At 38.0% G+C, this 22,950-nt stretch overlaps 1 protein-coding gene across 8 annotated transcripts in view; it reads right to left on the bottom strand.

Moving 5' to 3' along the window:
• TMEM108 (transmembrane protein 108) overlaps window positions 1–22,950 on the bottom strand; it is a 339,699-nt gene that overhangs the window by 242,750 nt on the left and 73,999 nt on the right. For 2 of the 8 annotated variants that reach the window (XM_017872404.1, XM_017872406.1), the window contains exon 1: window positions 16,316–16,553. The exons of 4 other annotated variants lie outside the window; for them this stretch is intronic. The gene's annotated coding sequence lies outside the window, so the exon portion shown is untranslated. Of the gene's footprint in view, window positions 1–10,222; window positions 10,260–14,329; window positions 14,404–16,315; window positions 16,554–22,950 lie in introns of those variants that run through there. 2 more of the 8 variants (XM_017872403.1, XM_017872408.1) reach the window with 2 other exon arrangements.

Raw genomic sequence — 22,950 nt, 5'->3', positions numbered from 1 at the left:
AGCTAATTCACCTCTCTAGCTCCATCTGGCACCAACCCGTGCCTAAGCTCCAGCCCACTGAGCTGATGAATGTTCCATGAATATACTCATAGCCTTCCACAATTCCGTATGCACTTACTGTTCCCGAGATGCTCTTCTCACTTTCTAGAGTTAGTCTCCATTCTCTGTGCTCTCAACACATTGTCCTTACCTCTAATTTTGTACTTAGTTTACATCGCAATTACATATTGTACGGGAGTGAGCCTTACTTATCTCTATATCACTGATAAATACTATGGAGTTTGCTATTAGAAGAGAGAAAGACGCAAACTCATCCTTTTTTATGGCTGCATAGTATTCCATGGTGTATATGTGCCAAGGAAATTCTAAAGTACGTACTGCAGAAAGAAAAAAAAAATGATAGCAGATGAAAACCTTGAAATGGAAGAAACGATGAGAGAAGATATTGATAAATAGATGGGAAAAGGAAAACATTGTTTCAAACTATAAGAAACATGTGTAATTTGTGGAGGAAAAATAGAAAAGCCAGAGAGATATGTCTTCAAATTTTGGAGCATGAGTGGTAACATATTCAAATAGAGAATTTTTTTTTTTTTTTTTTTTAAGGATGCCTGTTAAAATAGCAGGAGCAGCTACTAAGGAAGTAGATAGACATAGAGCAAACAACCTCTGAACAGGTAGAGGGGACTTGGAGTGGGGAAGAAAGACTTATCAATTCAAAAGACAGCAAGATGGGTACACAAAGGCAGACAGAGTGGTATAATGGATACTAGAGACTCAGAAGCGGGGAGGTTGGGACGGGGCTGAGGGATGAAAAAATACCTGCTGAGTACAATGCACACTATTCAGGTGACAGTTACACTAAATCCAGACTTCACCACTCTACAACTCATCCATGTAGCCAAAAATACCACTTGTACTCCTAAAGCTGTTGAAATAAAAAAAATCTTTTATCATAAAAAGAATAATAATTAAAAAAAAACAAGAGACAGCAAGAAGAGATGGGGGAAAGAAATAACATTGATAAGCACCCCTATTACTCAGGAAATTACAAACATTTTAGGAGCTCTGTGTCAGAAACTGAGGGCAGTGACTAAATATATATTTCTTATTATGTCACATATGGAATTAAGAGAAATAAACAAATCCATCACCAGAGGGACAAACTGCAATACAACTCTCCTAGTAATTGATAGCTTCAGCAGATAAAAAAAGTCAGTAAAGATAAAAAGATTTAAATAGCATAATTAACTTTTAGATGTATAGAACATATATAGAATATTGAATACAATAAGTAGTGAAATATTAACTCTGAAAACTGACTAAGCTATAAAGAAAACCACAATAAATTGCAAAGGACTGGTATACCAACATTCACTTACAATGCAATATTAGAAATATATTTTTAAAAGGTAACTTGAATGCACAAATAAAATGTGAGTTAGATTTTATACATATATACATATAATCTATACTGTATATATATAAGGGAATAGTATTCAGCCTTAAAAAAGAAAACTCTGCCACTTGTGACAGCATGGATGAACATGAACATGGAGGGCATTATGTTAAGTGAACAGGCCAGGCACAGAAAGATAAATGGCATATGATCTCCTTATAGGCATACCACAGGGATGTTGCAGGTCTAGTTTCACACTACCACAACAAAGTGAGTATCACAATAAAGCGAGTCAAACAGATTTTCTGGTTCCCCAGTACCTATAAAAGTTATGTTTACACTGCTGTAGTCTATTAAGTGTGCAATAACATGTCTAAATCACTACATACCTTAATTAAATACAATTTATTGCTAAAAATGCTAATGATTATCTGAGCCTTCAGTGAGTTGTAACCTTTTTGCTGGTAGAGAATCCTCGATGTTGATGACTGCTCAGGGTGGTGGCTGAAGTTTGGGGTAGCTGTGGCAATTTCTTAAAACAATGAACTCTGCCACATTGATTGATTCTTCCTTTCATAAAAGATTTCTCTGTAGCATGTGATGCTACTTGATAGCATTTTACCCACAGAACTTCTTTCAAAAGTGGAGTCAACACTCTCAAACCCTGCTGCTGCTGCTGCATCAACTAAGTTTATGCAATATTTTAAATCCTTTGTTGTCATTTCAACAATGTTCACAGCACCTTCACCAACATAGATTCCATCTCAAGAAACCAGTTTCTTTGCTTATCCATAAGCAGCAACTCTTCATTCCTTCAAGTTTTATCATGAGATTGCAGAAATTCAGTCATATTTTCAGTCTCTACTTTTAATTCCAGTTTTCCTGCTATTTCCACTTCATCCAGTGACTTCCTCCACTGAAGTCTTAAACCATTCCAAGTCATCTATGAAGACTGGAATCTTCTTACAATCTCCTGTTAATGTTGATATTTTGACCTCTTCCCATAAATCATGAATGTTCTTAATGGCATCTAGAATGCTGAATCCTTTCCAGAAGGATTTCAATTTACTTTGCTCAGATCCGTCAGAATAATCACTATGTATGGCAATTACAGCCTTATGAAATGAATTTCTTAAATAATAAGACTTAAAAGTTGAAATTATTCCTTGGTCCAAGAGCTACAGAATGAATGCTGCATTAGCAGACATGAAAACGACAAGAATCTCCTTGTACATCCCCCTCAGAGTTCTCGGGTGACCTTTTGTATTGTCAATGAGCAATAATATTTTGAAAGGAATCTTCTTTTTCTGAGCAGTGAGTCTCCACAGTGGGGTTAAGACATTCAATAAACCATGCTATAAACAGATGTGTTGTCATCCAGGCTATGTTGTTCCATTTATAAAGCACAAGCAATAACAGTTTACCATCATTCTTAAAGGCCTTAGAACTTTTAGAATGGTACATGAGTATTGGCTTCAACTTAAAGTCATCAGTTGCCTTAGCCCCTAACAAGGGAGTCACCCTGCCCTGTGAAGCACTGAAGCCAAGCATTGACTTCTGTTCTCTAAAAAAGAACAGCTAGACAAGTTAGGAATGCAAAGCAGAATGCAAAGAAAGCCCTAGATGGCATCTTCTTTCAACAGAAGCCTGTTTCATCTACACTGAAAATTTGTTGTTTAGTGTAGCCATCTTCATTAATGATCTTAGCTAGATCTTCTGGATAACTTGCTGCAGCTTCTCCATGAGCACTTGCTGCTTCACTTGGTACTTTTATGTTATGGAGATGGTTTCTTTCCTCTTACCTAATGAACCAACTTCTGCTAGCTTTCCATTTTTCTTCTGCAGCTTCTCTGCCTTTCTCAGCCTTCAGAGAGTTGAAAAGAGTTAGTACTTTACTCTGGATTAGGCTTTGGCTTAAGGGAATGTTGTGACTGATTTAATCTTCTCTCAATATATTATCTACCTGTCTGTCTATATTCTATAAATTCTCACTCTCTCTATATATATCTGGACCACTAAAACTTTCTCCCTATCAGCAGTAAGCCTATTTTTGTTTTCTTATCATTCATGTGTTAACTGGAGTAGCACTTTTAATTTCCTTCAAGAACTTCTGCTTTGCATTCCTAACTTGTCTAGCTGATGCAAGAGGCCTAGCTTTTGTTTTGGCCTGTAGGCTTTCAACAAGCCTTCCAACACTTAGAGGCCATTTTAGGGTTATTAATTGGTCGAATTTAATATTGTTGTGTCTCAGGAAATAGGGAAGCCCAATGAGAGGGATAGAAGTAGAACAGTTGGTTGGTGGCATAGTCAGAACACACATAACATTTATCAATTTGCTGTCTTATATGGGCATGGTTCATGGTGCCCCAAAACAATTACAGTAGTAACATCAAAGATCACTGATCACCATACTAGATATAATAAAATTTAAAAGTTTGAAATATTTTAGTACCAAAATGTGACACAGAGACGTGAATCAAATACATGCTGTTGGAAATATGGTGTTGATAGACTAGCTCAATGCAGGGTTGCCACAAACCTTCAATTTACAAAAACTGCAAAACACAATAAAGTGAAGCATAATAAAATAAGGTGTGCTTGTACTAATTTTGTAAACTTTGAGAAATGTGTCTTGAATAATAATTTCATCTCCATAAGAGGAGGCAGCAGCTGCTGTAAAATGCTGAAACAACCCCTTCAGGAAACATTCAATCTTAAGTGCAATTGCTTTCCCTTTTTAGTTTTAAATGGAAAAGTTTCTACACAAAGCTGTTTACATAAATATTCAGCTGTTTACCTCTGCACACAAGGCAGAAAAGCAGAAATCTGATGACAGTTCAGGAACACTAAACAGATACCAGCTCAAAATGATGAAAAATTTAGGGACTCAACTATCTACCTCATTAGCCTAATCCATTGGTGTTCCACAAGTAATTTCTTTTTAAAAGTAGATAGTCATAAATTTTCAGATGATTTTCTTGAAAAGTATAAATTACGTAGGTTAAATTATAATGGATAGATTATATTCCATTTTAATGCCAATATACTCCCTTGGTCGGGAGACAAAGGCCCAGAGATGCATCTGGTTGGGACACCAGCACATTACCTGCAGTCTCATATATCTGTGTAGCAGTCTGTATCTTCCAATAGTGGCCACCGCAAGACTCCTTGAGAAACTTTTCACTTCCCTATCAAGAGATGGAATCTATTTCTACTCCCATGGAACTTAAGTGGCCTTTGTAACTGCTTCAGTTTAATAGAACACAGTGGAGTGATGCTGTCTGATTTCCTAAGGTAGATCATGAAAGGTTTCTGCTTTTCTTTCTCTTGGGTCATGTGCTGAGCAGTGAACTGGTACAGAAGTCTGTCTACCCTGAAGCTATCATGCTGGAGAGACCACAAACAGAGATGCCTGAGGATCCCAGCTGTTATGTCTTCCCAGCTAGGCTCCAGACACGTAAGTGAGCTAGCTTCAGATGATTCCAACACCCAGCCTCTAGGCCAACCCAGCTGATGTGAGTGGAGCAGAGATGAGCTGTCCCTGCTGAGCCCCCGCCAGATTGCAGATTCATGAGTCAAATTCACATGGTTGTTGCTGACATTAAGTTTTGGAGTGGTTTGTTATGCAGCACCAATTAACTGGAACAGGAGGGACACTGAATGCAAATATCATCCCCTCATTTACCCAAAGGATAAAAGACAGAACCAAAAGCCCAAACAGCAGGATTTCTTAAAAACCAAAATGACCGCACTGTGTTTTACCCAAAAAGCACAAGCACCACTTCTGAAAGTTAAATTTGACTTAGGATTCACATACCTTTTGCCACTTGCCAACAATGCTGATTAGTGGATATCTATGCAAATATATTATTTGAAAAAAAATCCTTTTATTTTTGCTTTTAATGTCTTCAAAAGATCTCTGATGCAGGTTAACAGCCTCTGCTTATTAACAAAATTTACTCAATTACTGTATCTACCTTTCATTTTAGGCTGTAATTTATGATGGTGCCGACAGAGTGGTATCAGGTGTCCTCAAATTCAGTCAAACCAAAATGAAATCACTGGGCTCTACATCTTATCTGCTATTGGCTATTAGTAGAAAGTAATCAGATTTTAGAGCTAAATAAAATCCCTGATCACTTACTGTGTAACCCTAGACAAGCTACACAACTTTTATTGATCTGTAAAATGGAAATAATACCTATCTATTGACAGGGTGGCTACAGAATTAAATGAGCCACTATATATAAAATACTTAGCATGTCTGGTATATAATAGACAATCAACAAGTTTCCTTTCCTTGGCACTCTTGACCTTTTTCATTGAATGACAGGCTAAAGGAGAATGAAAGTCCCAGGGTTTGCTCCAGGTAAAAGAAGCCTTCCCAAGAAATTCAGGTTCTGCTTCCTGCCCATGAGTGATGCTCCAACACTTAAAAGTGGGCCTCCAACCAGAGCAGCTACTGGGGCCCTCTCTGGGTTTGTTTGTTTATTGTAGTCATTGTTTTAACGGAAAATATTTGAGCAAATTTAACTCTGCATCCCAGCTACTGCTTTTTCTTTTGTTACCATGCATTTTCACCAGCAAAGAACTAATTTAGTATTTCGTTGTTTTTTTTTTTTTTTTTGGCGGAGGGCTTGCGGACTTTTGCTGTGTCACCCAGGCTGGAGTACACTGGTGTGATCTCAGCTCACTGCAGCCCCTGTCTCCTAGATTGAAGCGATTTTTGTGCCTCAGCCTCCTGAATACCTGGGATTACAGGTGCACAACAGCACACCCAATTAATTTTTGTATTTTTGGTAGAGACGGGGTTTCACCATGTTGGCCAGGCTGTTCTCGAACTCCTGGCCTCAGGTGACCCACCCACCTCAGCCTCCCGAAGTGCTGGAATTACAAGCGTGAGCCACTGTGCCCAGCCTGTTTTGTTTTAAATAGGAGGTCACTGGGGACTTTATGCTGGAGAGGTATCTGACCTGAATTACTGGCCGGCTATATTAAGGAGGCAAAAAATTAACAGGTAACCTACGGATTTTAGATGTTTGGCCAACAACCTCAATATATGAGCAGACAAAATGACATTATGAGAAGAACAGAGAATCAGCTATCCCTCCGGGTATTTTTATTTGGTTCAAGCTTAACCTCTAAGTGAACAACGAAGCTTCCTGAAGTAGACAGAGCATGTGACTCACACTTGCTGTGGGATCTTAGGAAGTAACTTTGCAGGCCTTTGTTTCTTCACCCAAGAAACCATGGGATTAGAGTAGATGATCAAACTATGTGATGACCAAAAGGACTTAAGATCATCTAGTGTAATGTTCTCACTTGACAGGTGAGAAGTGAGGCCAAGAACAGTTCAGTGGCTTTCTTGATGTCACAGTCCTTGCAGCCAATAGACTTGGGACTGGCATCCAAGGTTTACAGGCAATAAAGATCCTCTTTCCACAAAGCCTTAGCTGTCTCTAAAATGACTTGATTCTGATGGTAATGAGGAAGGAGCACAATATGCATTTCTATTCACGTTAATTTAAAATGATTTGACAGGTCAAATATTTATTTCCTAATTTCCAAGCTAACTTTCTTGCTAAGGGAGGACTTGCAACTGTCTTGAACAAGGGCCCATTCCTAGGTCATCATTCTCCAGACCTGAAAAAGCAATGTAAGTGCTTTTCACTTGATATATTCAAAACAGAGCAGGATGAATTTTATCAGTGATGTCCCTTGCAAGTGCCAGGTACCCAACAGAAAATGACAGACTTCTGTGCTCTTTAACCTATGAGTGATAGAGTTACTGTTATACTATGTGCCAACCAAGTTTCAGACCCAAACAAGGTGTGGGGCAAAACTTCTGACAAGGCTAAGTCTTTATCCATCCACCTGATATTTCTTAATTCTTCCTCTCTAGGGAACAGATAAGTTCTTTAAGGTTCACAGGTCTGCTTCACCACAGAGTGATTATATTCAAGAATCCTGATTTGCCCAAAGCAAGATACCTACCTAGGTGAACAGGAAGTAAAGCTTCTCAGCCCAACCACTCTAGAAATCTGGAGCAAGGGGCAAAGGAAATGTTTCTTATTCAAATTAACATAAATCAACAACATTGACCTTGATATACATGATCTTAATTAAGAACTAAACTGGAATTTAAACATTTGAATGCTGCACTAAGGTATCATAGAAATTAAGGCCAAATGTGGAAATTGAAACAATGAGAAAGATAAAGGGGGCCTATAACCAGGAAATACACTGACGTAATGGAAATGAGCCAGCCTGGAGTAGAGGACAAGGGGAGCCTGAGGGAGGCAGACTGTCAAGGTTGGCATGACTTTATCTGTTGGGGAGACAATGAGGGGTGTATTTAGGAACAAGGGTGGAGATAGTGTGGTCTACCAGACAGATAACTCCTTGCCAGGCAGGTTCTAATATAGCCTGAATGGAAACTTCCTTTTAAGAACGTCAACTCTTTGTGGTTCCACACTTACAAAATGAGATTCTCTTCCCATCAGAGTTCTCACACAGGTCTTCCAATCTGAGACATGTGGGAGTGAAGGAAAAGGCTAGAGAAAGCAGTCCTTTCTGTGCTGTCCAACATGGCAGCCACTCCACAGGTGGTTACTGAGTACTTAAAACATGGCTAGCGTGAATAAGAAACTGAATTTTATTTTAAATTTTATTTAATTTTGATTAAAGTTAAATTTAAATTTAGAAATGGACACTGATTCATTTATTGGACAAAACAACTGATATGCATGTTTGGAATGACTTGGGTATGTGAATCTACTTTTTCTACTGTAAGTTTTTATCTAAGTACAGATCGAGTATTGTCCATGAAATTTCAGTGTCCCAATTGAGATATGCTATAAGTGTAAAATATGCTTACAGCACATCTCAATAGGACTTTCAAGACTTTGTATTTTAAAAATGCAAAATATCTCATTAATAGTTATATTAATTACAGTCAATCCTCCATATCCATGGTTCTACATATGCAACCAACTACCCTGTAAGAATACTTTTAAATAAATAAAAAATACAACAAAAAATACAGATAATACAGCACAACAATTATTTACATAGCATTTACATTGTATGAAGTATTTTAAGTAATCTAAAGATGATTTAAAATACATGGGAGGGTGTGTACGGTTTATATAAAAATACTTCATTTTATATAAGGGACTTGGGCATACACAGATTTCGGTATCTGTGGGGAGTCCTGGAACCAGTCCTCCATGGATACCAAGGGACAACTGTACATGTTGAAATAATATCTTGAATATATTAAGCAACACAATAATACATTGTTAAAATTAATTTCATATTTCCTTTTATTTTTAATGTGGCTACTAGAAAATTTAAAATTACATGTAAAGCTCATACTTGAGGTTTATATTACATTTTCATTGGACAATGCTACTCTAGATTCTGGAAGGTCTAGATAAGACCTCTTTTTTTGTGTTTTTGGTTTCTTTTTTGAGACAAAGTCTCACTCTGTCACCCAGGCTGGAGTGCAGTGGCACTATCTCGGCTCACTGCAACCTCCGCCTCCCAAGTTCAAGTGATTCTCCTGCCTCAGCCTCCCAAGTAGCTGGGACTACAGGTGCGTGCCACCACACCCGGCTAATTTTTGTATTTTTTTAGTAGAAACGGGGTTTCACCATATTGGCCCGGCTGGTCTTGAACTCCTGATCTCATGATCCGCCTGCCTTGGCCTCCCAAAGTGCTGCGATTACAGGCATGAGCCACTGTGCCTGGCCAGAACACCACTTTTTTTTTTTTTCTTTTTTTTAGAAAAGATTTGTAGTAGTATATTCTTGGGCTTCTTTGTCAAAATCACACTAGGGTTCACCATGTGAAGAGCCCAAGGATAGTCTTTCTTATTAGATTATACTCTCTCAGTAAATTAAAATTAGACATTTGGTTTTAAAATTTGCCTCAGATTATTTAATTGATGTCAGTCAGCCAGCATGTGGTCAACTGTAAAGTAAAAACGACATTGGAGTTCCGTATCAAAGGAACTGATAGAGGGAAACAGCCCTGAAACAAAATAGTGACTATAATTCAAATATTTGACACTAAATATCAAATCCCTTTAGTCTTCTTTTACATGACCACAAAAAGAAACCACATAAAAAGGAAAGAAACAGCAATATATAATCCCAACATATGCATTCTGAAGAAGATACTATTTTAAATACCCTCTGAACATGAATCAAATATATGGCAAATGATAAATTTATATATATACTTCATATGCACAAGTAAAACTTTATCCGTTAAAGAAAGGTTCCTTAAGATTGTGATCTAAAAGAAAACCTTTGTTCTAAACCATATTGACTGACTGATAATTAAGCCTGTTGTTATCATAGCATGTACCCTATAATCTGATACCACCCCCACCCACCCCCAAAATTGTATTCAAATGAGAACACATCCATGCTCACACCATTTAAACGAGATAGGGGATAGCTACATCACTTCTCATTTTCGGAGCTCGGTAATCAATTAATCAGAGAGGTTAAATAGCACATTCAAGGTTCAACATTAGCTAAAAGTCACTTTTTCCATTCAGACCCTCAGCTGTCATTCTGGAAGCTGCCACCAGATGCACAGGGTGCTTGTTAATGCGGCAGTTAGCCCACATCAGAGGGACTCTTCAAGGTCCAAGGTTTCACACAATTTGATCAACTGTGCTTTTTTCCCCTATAAATCAGAACTTGATAAATATAGCACTATAATTCATGAACAAATATTTAATTACTACCTTTAAGAGCTAAAATAAAGACATACTCTGACATAATATTTACATAAATACAAAATACCTACCTTCAAATTAAGTATCTTTTCCCACTAAATTGCCCTATTTTAAATCTCCATCTAATTCATTTCAGAGTCTAGTTGGAATTCTCCCTGAGTTAATTCGGGATTGTAAATCTCCAAGTCTCAGATCTTCAGAGTAGCATAAGAGCTCCCCACATAATTTTCCTGAGTTAATCTGCTCTTTCTTTTCCCCACATGTTTAGCTTCACATGGCATCTAGGGTCTCATCTGCTCCTGTCTCTGCATGGCTTGCCTCCGCTCTACTGCCCACTCTGGGTTCCCATTCCCAAGCAGAAAGAACCGTAGATGCTGCCGTCTTGCTCTCCCCACTCTGTGGTCTTGTTCCAATCAGGGAAACATTCCTATGGCAACCAACACACACCACCATCTCACTCCCCTTCCCTGAAAGTTCCCTATTTGCCTGGCAGACGTTTGGCAAGGACACTGAATTACTTTAACTTGCCTAGCAACTACTAGCCTGTTCCAGTCCCTCTAAAAGCAGTTGGCTTTTTGTCGCTTATCTTTTAAAACACACTCAGGGGCTGGCTCGCTGGCTGGCTGGCCGTGGAAAGGGCAGCTGCCAAGTCAGCCTCATTGGACACTGGCTTGGAACACACACAGCAGTTGGGCAAACTGGAGCCTCTTCTTGCCCCAGGATGAAAAAATGTCCACAGGCTTGAGGCAATGGCACGAGTAGACAGCTCTCAGGGTCCCACCCTGGGCTAACTCCAGAGGAATTTTAATTCTCAGAGAACCTCAAATCTCCTTCACCTTCAGCTATAAGAAAAGTAAAATTATCAGTAGCTGCCTCCACTCAGAAAACCAGGTTTATCCCTTTTTGCCATGTACTTCAACCCTTCTGGTTTTTATTTAACAGGCTGGAAACCAGATATCTTAACTTACAGATTGTAGTTTATTCATTTAGGTTATTTTGGTATCATGGTCCCAAATGACTGATGCTGCTTTCCATATTTTTTCCCCTCAGTGAATTCTAAAGAAATACTTAAAGTGTCTATAATCTAATCTGGGTACCCTAAGATGAAATACTTCTTCTAATAATCCATATAGGTGGAGAAGCTTGAAGAATGAATAAACAGTTTATTGAGCTCTTGGCTTGCTCTGCTGATGGATTCCATGCTTGCCTTGTGTCCTTTCAGAACAGAAGCCAACAGCGGGTGCTTTCTCCCAAAAACAACCAGTGAGATAATCAAGTCAGGTCCTGGAAAAAAACTAAAGCTACTAGATAGGCATTTCTACTCCTACCTGCAGCCAACTGTCTTCCAAAATGAAAGCAGGGCCACTGTTGTAGAAGCAGAGAGTTGCTAATTCAGGCCAGCAATAGACCTGAAAGTTGACATGGATGGACACTATCTTTTATTAGACAACTATTTCCTGCTGGTAGGATGCAAAAGACCCACTTTTCTATCTTTGCAGCCTTTGAATTTCTTCCAAAAAGAGGCTTCTTATTCACTTCCATGGCCCTTCAAGAACAAGGACAATTTTTTATTGCCATTTCCTATTTCAGTGATGACACACAGTAAGTGCTCAGTAAGCATTTGCTGAAATGAACCTTAAATACAGCAGCAATAGAATGTCAATTAAAATAAGATACTATTTTCACTGATTATATTTACAAACTAAAATTTTTGTCATATTCAGTGTTGACAAGGGTGTGGAGAAACACGACATTCTTCTACACTGTTGATGGAAGTATAAATTAGGGCAGCCATTTTGGAGGACAATTTGCCAATATTTACCAGTAATTCCCTGGCTTTGTATCCTACAAATATATTGACAGAAATGCAAAAAGATATATACAAGAATGTTTACTGCAGCATTGTTTGCAACAAGATAAAACTGGAAAAATCTAAATGTTGATAAACAGTAGGCAAGCTAAATTATGGCAAACTGATGCAATGGAATACAATATAGCCATTAAAAATGAAATGGATTTATACATACTGATGTGAAAAGATGTCTAAGATATATCACTAACCTATCCACAACAGAATCCATATATGTATCCATACATACACATATAAGCATAGATGTGTGTTATATGTGTATAGGTATTTATGTATATGTGTATGTGTGATTGTATACAAACAGAACATTAGGTCATTTCTGGTAGAATTTGCAGAGACTTAACAGTGGTTACCTTTAAGGAATGATATTTAGGACTGAAACAATAGGAAGGAAGACTTTTATTTCCACCGTATAGCATCTTAAAATGTTGACCAATTTTTAAAACAAGGAATGTTCCTATTTTAAAACTCGTATTTTAAAACATGTTAACAATTCATAATTGCCTTTGTATTATTAGATTTTCAAAAAAAAAAATAAAGATAGCAGGTTATTTTTTTTTTTTTTGAGACGGAGTTTCGCTCTGTCGCCCAGGCTGGAGTGCAGTGGCCGGATCTCAGCTCACTGCAAGCTCCGCCTCCCGGGTTTATGCCATTCTCCTGCCTCAGCCTCCCGAGTAGCTGGGACTACAGGCGCTCGCCACCTCGCCCGGCTAGTTTTCTGTATTTTTTAGTAGAGACGGGGTTTCACCATGTTAGCCAGGATGGTCTGCATCTCCTGACCTCGTGATCCGCCCGTCTCGGCCTACCATGCAGGTATCCCTGCGTAACTAATACGGGGTCTTTAAAACCATCCACAGCTAGTAGAAAGCAAGAAACTACAGAAATGAAAACAGCAAGTCCCACAAATAGTTTATGAAGTTTACACTTTTAATGTGTTAGACATTAGTACCTCAAAAACTTAATTAAAAATTAGAAATCACATTGGGGCTACGTAAATTAAGATTAAAAATTGGACAAATCCAAATACACATTGAATTATACAATAAGCCAAAAAATGTATTCCTAATGCTTGAGTCATCTTTTTTTTTTGGAGGTAGAGTGAAAAGAGAAGTAACTCCTGCTGCTAAATTAGAAACCATAAGCCCCAGCAGCACTGTACATATATAACAAGAATTAAAAAACTGGATCCAAAAATTCTAATTAATGTTTAATCAAAGAAAAGTACAGAAAGCTGCAAATGGGCCTTTTCAGGGGCTGATCTGACCTACAGAGAGGAACAACCGAAGAGAAACTTCTCTTCTTCACTGGCAACTCAATAACAAGAACATGGAAACCATGGTATAAAATTTTTTTCAGCTTACAAAGGTTAGAAAGAACCCTCCATTAAAAAAATAGAGCATTGCCCTTCATTTCCACATTATCCCCAGCTTCCCAAATATTCCTCCTACTTTTTTCTTACAAACTCAAGAGAAAAAATTTCCCTTGGTACTCATTATAAAACCCCAGAATGCTGTTGACATTGCCATTTTAACTGTCTATTGTTCTCCTAACTCCAGGAAATCTCTGAAAGCCAGACATAATGACTGTTGTGACGGTTTTCAGTAACAAGAAGTGAAGTTTCCTGTCAAAAGAAGTGCTCTCTCCATTTTCATCATATGTAAAACAAGATGCTTCCATGAGCACCTTTACAGATAGATGAGCTTCTTTGAGACCCTGAAAATGTACTAAAAGGATGAAAGAACAAATCAAAATGACAGATAAATTTGTGGGAGTTTTTCCCTTTTAGCTATAGCAAGCTGTGATTTATTTCCCAATTAGTACTGATTCTTTTGTGAGAGACCTGACTTTTTGCTCTAGAGATGTCAAGAGCATATTCTAGATATAAATTCAACACAGGAGCAAAAAATAAATTAGGAGTTGGTGTTTATTTGGAATACTCTAGATCCTAGACTACATGGACTGGCTATGAAGCATGTTCTATTATAACACTCCTCCATTAACTGTTTCAGGTCCCCATGATTCCGAATCTCCCATTCAGCTTGAGAGGTCCGCATCTTCAGTACAGATCTACTGGCCAGACCAGCAAAAGAAAGGCAGCTTGTTTCTGAGGGAAGAGGCCAAGACCAGGATTCAGAAGTCCTGGGTTCAAGTGCTTGTACAGTCCTTAATCTGCAGAGCGGCTGAAAGCAGAGACTCACCTTCATCTGTCTCACTTCCTCCATGTGAGCAAATGGGGAGGGATGTATCAAATCAAATGAGATCATATATCAGTATAGTTCACAAATATGGAATGCCAAAAAGGCCTTACCATTAATAAGAGCAAGAGTTTGCCTTTTTGAAATTGTTACACAAATATATCCTGGTGTGACTCCATTTTCTCACCTGTAAAATGGGAATAATAAAAACACTCATTTCATAGATGCTCTTAGATACATGCATCCATGCTTTTTATCGTTTGCTCTATCTATGCTAGGCACTCTTCTAAGAGCTCTATGCTAGGCACTCTTCTAACAGCTAACATATGCTAAACATATGTAATATAAATAATAAAATGTAACATGTATATGTAACATAAATAATAAAAATATTAGCTGTTACCTTTGGTACAAAGCTACTTTATTTACTTAGAAGTGTAGATCCCTAGTATCGCAGATATTCAAAATGTGACAGAAGTACAACAAAGTGAAAAATTAGACAAAACATAAAGAGGGATGAGTTATGCCCAGAGCATCTGCTTTGTTGTAACTGTGGTCTAGTTAGGCATAAAGCAATAACCATAGGAGGATGACTGGGAAAGGATGTGAACCCGGCACACAGCAACTCAAAGTATAGTAAGAGGCAAAGACTGTAGAATGTATCAATTTCAGTTTTAAAGATTAAGTGGCTTGAATACTAAATGTGAAATGTACAGAGGCATAGACTTCCTCTGACCTCTAGGTCTGGTTTGGTCCATAAGTGTCCCTCAAAATATTTGAAAAATGAGTGGATGGATGGGTTGAACACACCACTTTCAATACTATCTTCTTGCAGAGTTCCTATTATAATACAGACTGCTTGATATTAAAAGGTGTCTACATGAAAGACAAAGGAAAACCCAAAAGATGTGCACTCATGCCTTAATTCATTAAATACTTAGTATTCACTATATCTGAAGCATGGTACAGAAGTTGTTTTATGAATAAAGTCTAGTTTATGCAATTACAGAAATCTAAAGTTTGTAGAAGAAGTTGGCCTCTATCTTGGGCTGGAATCTAGTCATAGTGGAAATAACTAATTACATTCCTTCCCAGTTGGTTTCTTATAGGCAGCTCTTCTCTAAGTCCAAGCCTTAGTGATGCCATTTATGTGTCAGGACACTTTAATCTTAAGAAACTAAAGGAAAATGGAAAATATTTTTCAAAAGGATGTAATTGTAGCAGATGATATGCAAGGGATTTGGGGGCATGTAATTAATTACAATAATGCCTTACAACAAATTTATACCGATAGAAGGAAGATGTGTGACAATATTGAATTATGGGTGAGTTTTTAAAAATGGAGTTTTATTAGAGTTCAAATTAAATGCTAATAAAACATCATCAAGAAGAAATCCTCCCAGGACTGCTTTAATGACTAGAATCACTCATAATCAGTAGATAGTTAAGATGCAAATAGATGCAAGTAAGGCATTTGAAAATGGCCCTTCCTCTCAAGCAGGCTAAATGTTTCCTAGCAAATGTATTTATACTATTCATTTGCTCTGTGGGTCCTTTCTTCATAGATAAAACAAAGTAAACTTCAGACTTACCCTGGAGAAATTATTAAGAACCCTGAATTAATGTGGTACAAATGAACGGCATTATTGAAGAGAGAATCAGGGTTCTGTCAGATGGCTGCAGCCAACTACATCTGGATTTATTTTTAAATGAGTGTTTATACTCCACTGTTCATCCAAGTTCTCATAAGAGGCTCTGTCTTTGCATACAAAGCAGGAAAAAAACTGCTGAATGAAGTCAGTGTGCTGAATGGAACCAGAGAGTGGGTGGAGGGGAGTGCCTACTCTTTTTTTCCCTCTTTTTTTTTTTTTTTTTTTCTTTTAGCTGTTATTTTCTTTCTCCTCCTATCTGGTATTCTTTGATACACTCTGACAGCTTGTTCAAACTGAGGAGCCTAAGAAAGATCCACCTGACAACCTAGACTCAGGAAAAGCACATGTGAAAATGCCATTTCCAGCCAGTGTACGATCAGGCCTCGGAGAATGGAGATGGTGTGTTTCCAAAGTACTTCAGAGGCGGCAAAAAATGTTAAACATTACCTTGTTTGATACAACCACCTGTGGCATAGGAAAGGCAGGTGTCTTCATGTTACAGGTAAGCGAGGTTAATGATGTGATCAAATCCGCACTATTAGAAAAAGAGCTCAGCATCAAGACCAACCTTCTTACTATTGGTCTGTGGTGATGTCCCCACACTACACTTCCTAAGTAAATAATCTTATGTCTTTTTACACACCCCCTATAGTAAACTGAAACCCCTTGGCATCTGATTCACTTATGTCTGCATGAAGCAAAGCCCCAGGTAGGAGAACCACCAGTGGTTCAGCCCTCAGCCTCATTGTGATTTCACAAAGGACTTAGTAGCTTCAAGGACAGCGATTTTTCAGGTGTTAAGTGCAGTTTTAAATGCATCTGCTTCTCCACTGGGGAAAAACACAATCTGGTAGCAATACCCAAGGCAAATCACCTATACTCAATTTTTATTTCTTAGTAAATTTGAGATGTTCACTGGGGGCAGGTGTGGCTAGGCTTGTAAGGATAAATGAGAGGCAAATGAAGAGTATTTTGCAAACACAAAATTTAAGACAAATGCTTAAACTACCTTGAAAACTTTGGGTGTTATCTTTCCTTTCTTCTTGGAAACAATAATTCCATAAGTAATGCATTAACATGAAGGAGATTATTTTTTCAGTGAACACATGGCAAAAATCTGATAAGACTATTAATATCAGTTTAAGTTTGGGGAAATCTCAGGATTGGAAAATCTTAAGATGATTTTAAGACTATTACCACTGAGTAGTTTCCACACCTGGATGGGGATAAAAGTCCCAAAGAAGGGCCCCAGAAACCAGACAACCTAAAGTAATTACTCTGCCAGTCCCCAGAAATCACAGAACCTAGAGTTAGTACTCTACCAGCTCCTAGAAATCAGAGAACCTAGAGTTAGTACTCTACCAACTCCCCAAAATCAGACAACCTAATAGAATGAGTACTCAGAAGCCTGTTAAGTCCATGCTGTTCCTCCCCCAGAAAGGCCTCATAATAGATTCTAAAGAATCAGTTTCCCCTCTCTGGCCACCTACAGAACTTTGTGGATTGGAGAGTTGCAAACCTTACCCATTTGCTGATTACTCCAAAAAGCAATTGGAACTGTTCAAGAGAAACAGCAGCCAGCAACGGGGGCTTCACGGACATTTTGAGAATAGTGACTGACACCTCTGATTTTTTCTCCAAACCCGGTGCACCCAATCCAACCCCCAAAATCTTCATTTAACATTTATTATGTGCACGACATTGGTGGCTCCTGTCTTCTTACTTTGTATTTAGAGTAAAACATGACAACTTTGCCACAAGCAAACAGAGACACACCTCACACCTTAGCAGTAGAAGTGAACCTGTTGAGAAGGCTATCATGAGGAAGAAACTGTGGGGGTCAGCAGTGATTACCATGGCAACAACAGCCAATGGCACTCTAATTTTCAGCTCCTAATGCAATGATCTGAGGTCTGACTCTCCCGTGGGAGGTTTCAGTTGGCTTTTATAAGAAGCCTAGATAAACTTGCTGTCTTCCATTGGGCAGTTCTGGCAGAAAGGAATGCACTCTTTAGTAAGGGTTGTTCACAGTCCAGATACAAAACAGAGAATAAAGATTCTGAACTCTATTACTCACTGATTGACTTGCTTTTGAGCAAGCAGTCATCAGAAACTGTTCAGCTTTAGCCTATTAAAAGCCACCACATCACTCACATGGGATGGTTTCCTGGTACATTAGATCGAGTTTCAACCTCACTTGTTCCGTTGAGGACTAATATTTGTTTGATGCTGTATTCTATTTTTAGAGTAAACTATCAGCCTATTAAATGGTTTGAATACATGAAAACAATTTCAGCATACCAAGTGAAAATGTGTACTGTTTGAATTAAATGCAGATAAATCAGGCCAGGTGCGGCAGCTCATACCTGTAATCCCAGCACTTTGGAAGGCTGAGGTGGCTGGATCACCTGAGGTTGGGAGTTGGAGACCAGCCTGGTCAACATGGTGAAACCCTGTCTCTACTGAAAATACAAAAATTAGCCAGGTGTGGTGGTGCACATCTGTAGTCTCAGCTACTCAGGAGGCTGCGGCAGGAGAATCGCTTGAACTCAGGAGGTTGCAGTGAGCAGAGATCGCACCATTGCGCTCCAGCCTGGGTGACAAGAGCGAGACTCTGTCTCAAAAAATAAATAAATAAATAAATAAATGCAGATAAATCAAAATACAGATATATTTTCCTTTGAATGCACTGGTACACTGGTATCTCATATAGTTGGTAACAAGAGCACTTAGCAAAATATGTTTTGGATTATGCTGAAGCCAAGTCAATTTATAACTTGACAGGATTTGATGATCTGATATTTGCCTTGAGGGGAGAATGTCTTCGAGGTTGAAGGCATCTTACAGATAACTTAGCCCATCTTCATAGCCAGGCTACAAAAAAAGCATATGTAATATGCCTCCCCATTTTATTCATTTATTTATGTAAATAAATATAAGAAGTCTTCAAAAGTTCATGAAAATGAATATTAAGAAAACCTATACACGGATTTCAAATTTTTTTTGCACCAAAATAAACTCGTACTAAGTTGTTATAACATATCTAAACAGGACCTAGTTTAAGGCACTAAGAAGTATAAGACATCAGTTTGCAAAGTGCCCCTATCCAAGCAACAAGAATTCTGCTAAAATTGAAGCACAAACATCAAATTTACTGTGATTCTTGGGTGGAAGAATGCTGAAATTATTGATGCTTCACAAAATGTTTATGAAGGCAATGTCCCAAAGAAATCAGCAATTTACAAATGGATAACTCGTTTTAAGAAGAGAGGAGATGATGTTGAAGATGAAGCCCACAGAGGCAGACCATCTATTTACATTTCTCTCATTACTAAAGACTTGGAGTATCTTTTCCAGTGTTTGATGGCCTGTGAAGTTTCCTCCTATGTAAACTGCCTGTTAAAATTCTTTGCTCAAGTTTTCTACTAATAACATGTATTGCTTTAAAATAACCCCCCCACCCCACTGGAATCAGTTGAATAAGACAGGCAACAAGAAAACTCACACAGAGAACAGATGGCAATGATTCCATCCTTTGAAAATGCCAGTGACTCTATAGTCAAAAGTGAATTTGAGACCTGCACAATAAGAGGGACAGCAATAGCTGATGATGTTATGTGAAATACTTGATATAGTGCCTGCATATGGCAGATATTCATTAAACACCACTTCCTCCCCCTATCTTCGAAGATTATCACAACAAATCTGTGAGAAAGAAAAAAACATGTATTATTTTTATTTATCTTTAATGGATAACAAAACTGCCTGGAGGCATGCCCTTTCTTGCCTGATCAGTGAGAAAGGCATGGCTAACTCAAGTGCTACTGGTTCCTCCCTTTATTTCTACTAGGAGTGTAAGCTTGGAAGTAGACAACCTGGCTTTGCATTCCAGCTCAACTTACTAGCTGACTAGCTTTATGAAAGTAGTCACCTCTTTGAACCTCAGTTTCCTCCCATCAAATGGGGTAAATAATGATGGCATTTTCCTTTTGGCATTAAGGATTAAATAGTTCCATGTAATCCATGAAGAATGATGCCAGGCACTTAGTAAGTGCTCAGTGAGTTTTAGCTGCTGCTATTAATATTATTATTAGTCAGCTTATCCTTGGTGTGTGGGAATTGCACTAAATGACACTGTAAACAGTCTTTTATGAATGTCCTCCAATTGTGTGCTTTTTAGAATTCATTTTGAAAGGTTAAAGATTATACAATAGCATATAAACACTTAATATATCTTAAATATTGGATTTAATTCTAAGCATTTTTCATAATCCATTTTTTTCCCAATTTGGCTTAAGAAAAATCTTGAAAGATAAACATTCAAGATTTTCATTATCAAGATTATCATTTGTTCTGGGTCCCAAGGCAGTTCCAGGATCTTGTTTGTTGATTTCAGGATGTGGCTGCATGTACTGGACATTTCTCAGCAGATCCTGCATACAGAATGATTGATTCTGGGGCTTCCTGGATGTTCCAGTCTTCTTAGGTCCACTTTGGGAAAAAAAGGGAAGCTATTACTTTTCTGGGGCATTTTTCCCAATGTATTCCTTGCATCTCAAGTAACACATCTGAGGACTTCATTGACTAGATAAAACAAAACTATTGGAAAATGAGCCTCCATACAAAGTAGGCTAGCACTTTTGTTTTCTTTGTACAAGGATTATTCTTATTCATATTTCTATCCACAAAAGAGAGGATATCGACCAAAGAAATAAAGCCAACTGGTGGTAACCATGGCCTGAATACAAGCAACCCTCATTTTTCTCAGCTTTAAAAAAATAAAATAAAATGAAGACAGGAGGCAGGGAATCAAATCAAGTAGGTGTGACACATGCTAGCGTAAAGGAGAGCAGCAGCAACAACAACAGGAGGGCTGTCTGGAATCTTAAATAAGTGGTCAAAACTCACCAAATTACAAAAATCAATACTATGGTACTAAAAGAACAGTTGGGAATTCTAGCATTTATTTTACTGTTCAGTTACATTATGACTCACCAGCATCTTCTGGCTAGTCATTCTTGCTTCTGCAGGCCTCACCTCACTGTAAGATGAGGTGTGGGATAAAATATACTTTCCTCATTTCCTACTTGCCATAGATTCTAGGGTTTTATAGTTGATACCTAAATCTAGATTTACAACAAAATGTCCTATATGCTTACATTGATGCTATCATACTTACATAAGTGGTATAATTTATTACTTTACATCATCCCAGCAGTTCTGTTAGTGGTGGCTCATCTAATAGTGGCTCATCTTTTTGCAACCTGAATGCACACATGAGACTCCAGCTGCCCCTCTAATTGGAAGACAAGGATTTCATTTGTTACAAACAGCCAGGTGCTCCCTCCAAGGGCATCATTTTGATTATGCTTTTTCTAGACACGGCTTCCTTGCAAATGTAGGCTCAAAGATATAGAGCTACTTCTTTCTTTATGTGAAAGTAGTAGCTTCCCTTTTTTTCCCCAAAGTGGACCTAAAAAGAGCAGAACATCCAGAAAGCCCCAGAATCAATCATTCTGAATGCAGGATCTGCGGAGAAATGGGCAGAACATGCAGCCACATCCTGAAAATCAACAAACAAGACCCTGGGAACTGCCTTGGGACCCAGAACCAATGATTATATATACATACTTCATCAAACAATACAAAGTCAGTTCAACAGCTGCCACCTTAGTCAAGGAAAATAATCAGTGAGAAAATGAGTAACATCCAGTCACCAGTGACTCAGCCTCTATTTGGCTCAACTCAAGGGTAGGGGTGGGGTGGGGTAAGGACATGTCATCTTGACAAGGCCACTTTGATACATGGGATATTTTTGATTTGGCCTAAAATTATTATTATTTGTCTTGTGGGGCTGGAAGGAAGACTTTACATGTTTATGTTTCTTAATACTAGTTAACATTTTATAAGAGATACGATATAAACATGCACAAAAAAGTCATCCTTGTATGGCTCATTGCTCACAGATGACCATTACTATTTAAAAAATGAGAAGGTGGGTGGAGGGTTCCACTCATCCTCTGAGGATTGACTTGTAAATTCAATTCTTCTATAATGCTTATTTTGAAAACATGAATTTGTTTCAACACAACTGATATATCAGGGAACGCTTTAAGTATAATGCAAATGTTGGGTTTATGCCTGATTTTTTCCATGAGAAACACTAGGTGACTGCAGAAAACCACACCCAGCTGAACCAAAGCAGGTCCACATGCCTCTAACACCTATCGGACACCTAAGTCACTGAGTGTTACGAGCCACCCATCCATCCATATTGCTGTTAAAACCTTCCTTCCAATTTCAGGAAAACCTTCCTTCCACCACTTCATAATAACTCACAAGCAGCAATCTTTCCAATGTCTATTTCCACAAGCAAACTTAGTGGTTTTTTTTTTTTTTTAAGGAAAAATGCGATACTTTTTGTAGTCTTTCTTATGTGTTCTTTAACCATTTAACCATATTAACAGTGTTACCATTTTTATTAGGTTTCTTTCTGTTTTCATGTTTATTGACAAAGTTTTTACATGTTGTGCCACTAAGCCCATTTTAACCATAAATCTTGTGGGTTTTGTTGCACAATTTTGCATAGCATGGTGATTCTCAGAACACTTATGTCACTTTACAGCAGAACTGACTATATCTTTCTGCAACTGAAATTCTCCGATTTCTCCCTTAAAGCAGCACTAGTCAAATTAATTTACTCTCAATTGATAAACACATTTGACTGCTTAATTATGGAACCCATTCTGCTTCCCATTGGAACATCTAGGTGCTGGACAACTCTAATTTTATAGCCCCTAAGTACATTAATATTGTCTGACGAATCACTGTGTGTGAATGGGGTTGAGGGAAGATAAAAGAATGCTTGATTCATGTGATGATCTTTATTCTCAGCTCTAGACAACACAGAATTTATTTTAGTATTCTTTATACATGTTATTAAATATCAGAAAGTTTCTTTATAATAATAGAAGTTGGCATAACTGAGACCCCCTTGAAAGCTAACCAGTTGTCACAGGTTTTTAACAAATATCTTTATTATGTTTTGCTGATAGTAAAGATTGTACTCACAAAATATGAGT

The sequence above is a fragment of the Rhinopithecus bieti genome, unplaced genomic scaffold, assembly GCF_001698545.2.
Source record: "Rhinopithecus bieti isolate Rb0 unplaced genomic scaffold, ASM169854v2 scaffold_7308, whole genome shotgun sequence".
Lineage (NCBI taxonomy): Eukaryota > Metazoa > Chordata > Mammalia > Primates > Cercopithecidae > Rhinopithecus > Rhinopithecus bieti.
This window is presented reverse-complemented; position numbering and strand designations above follow the sequence as displayed.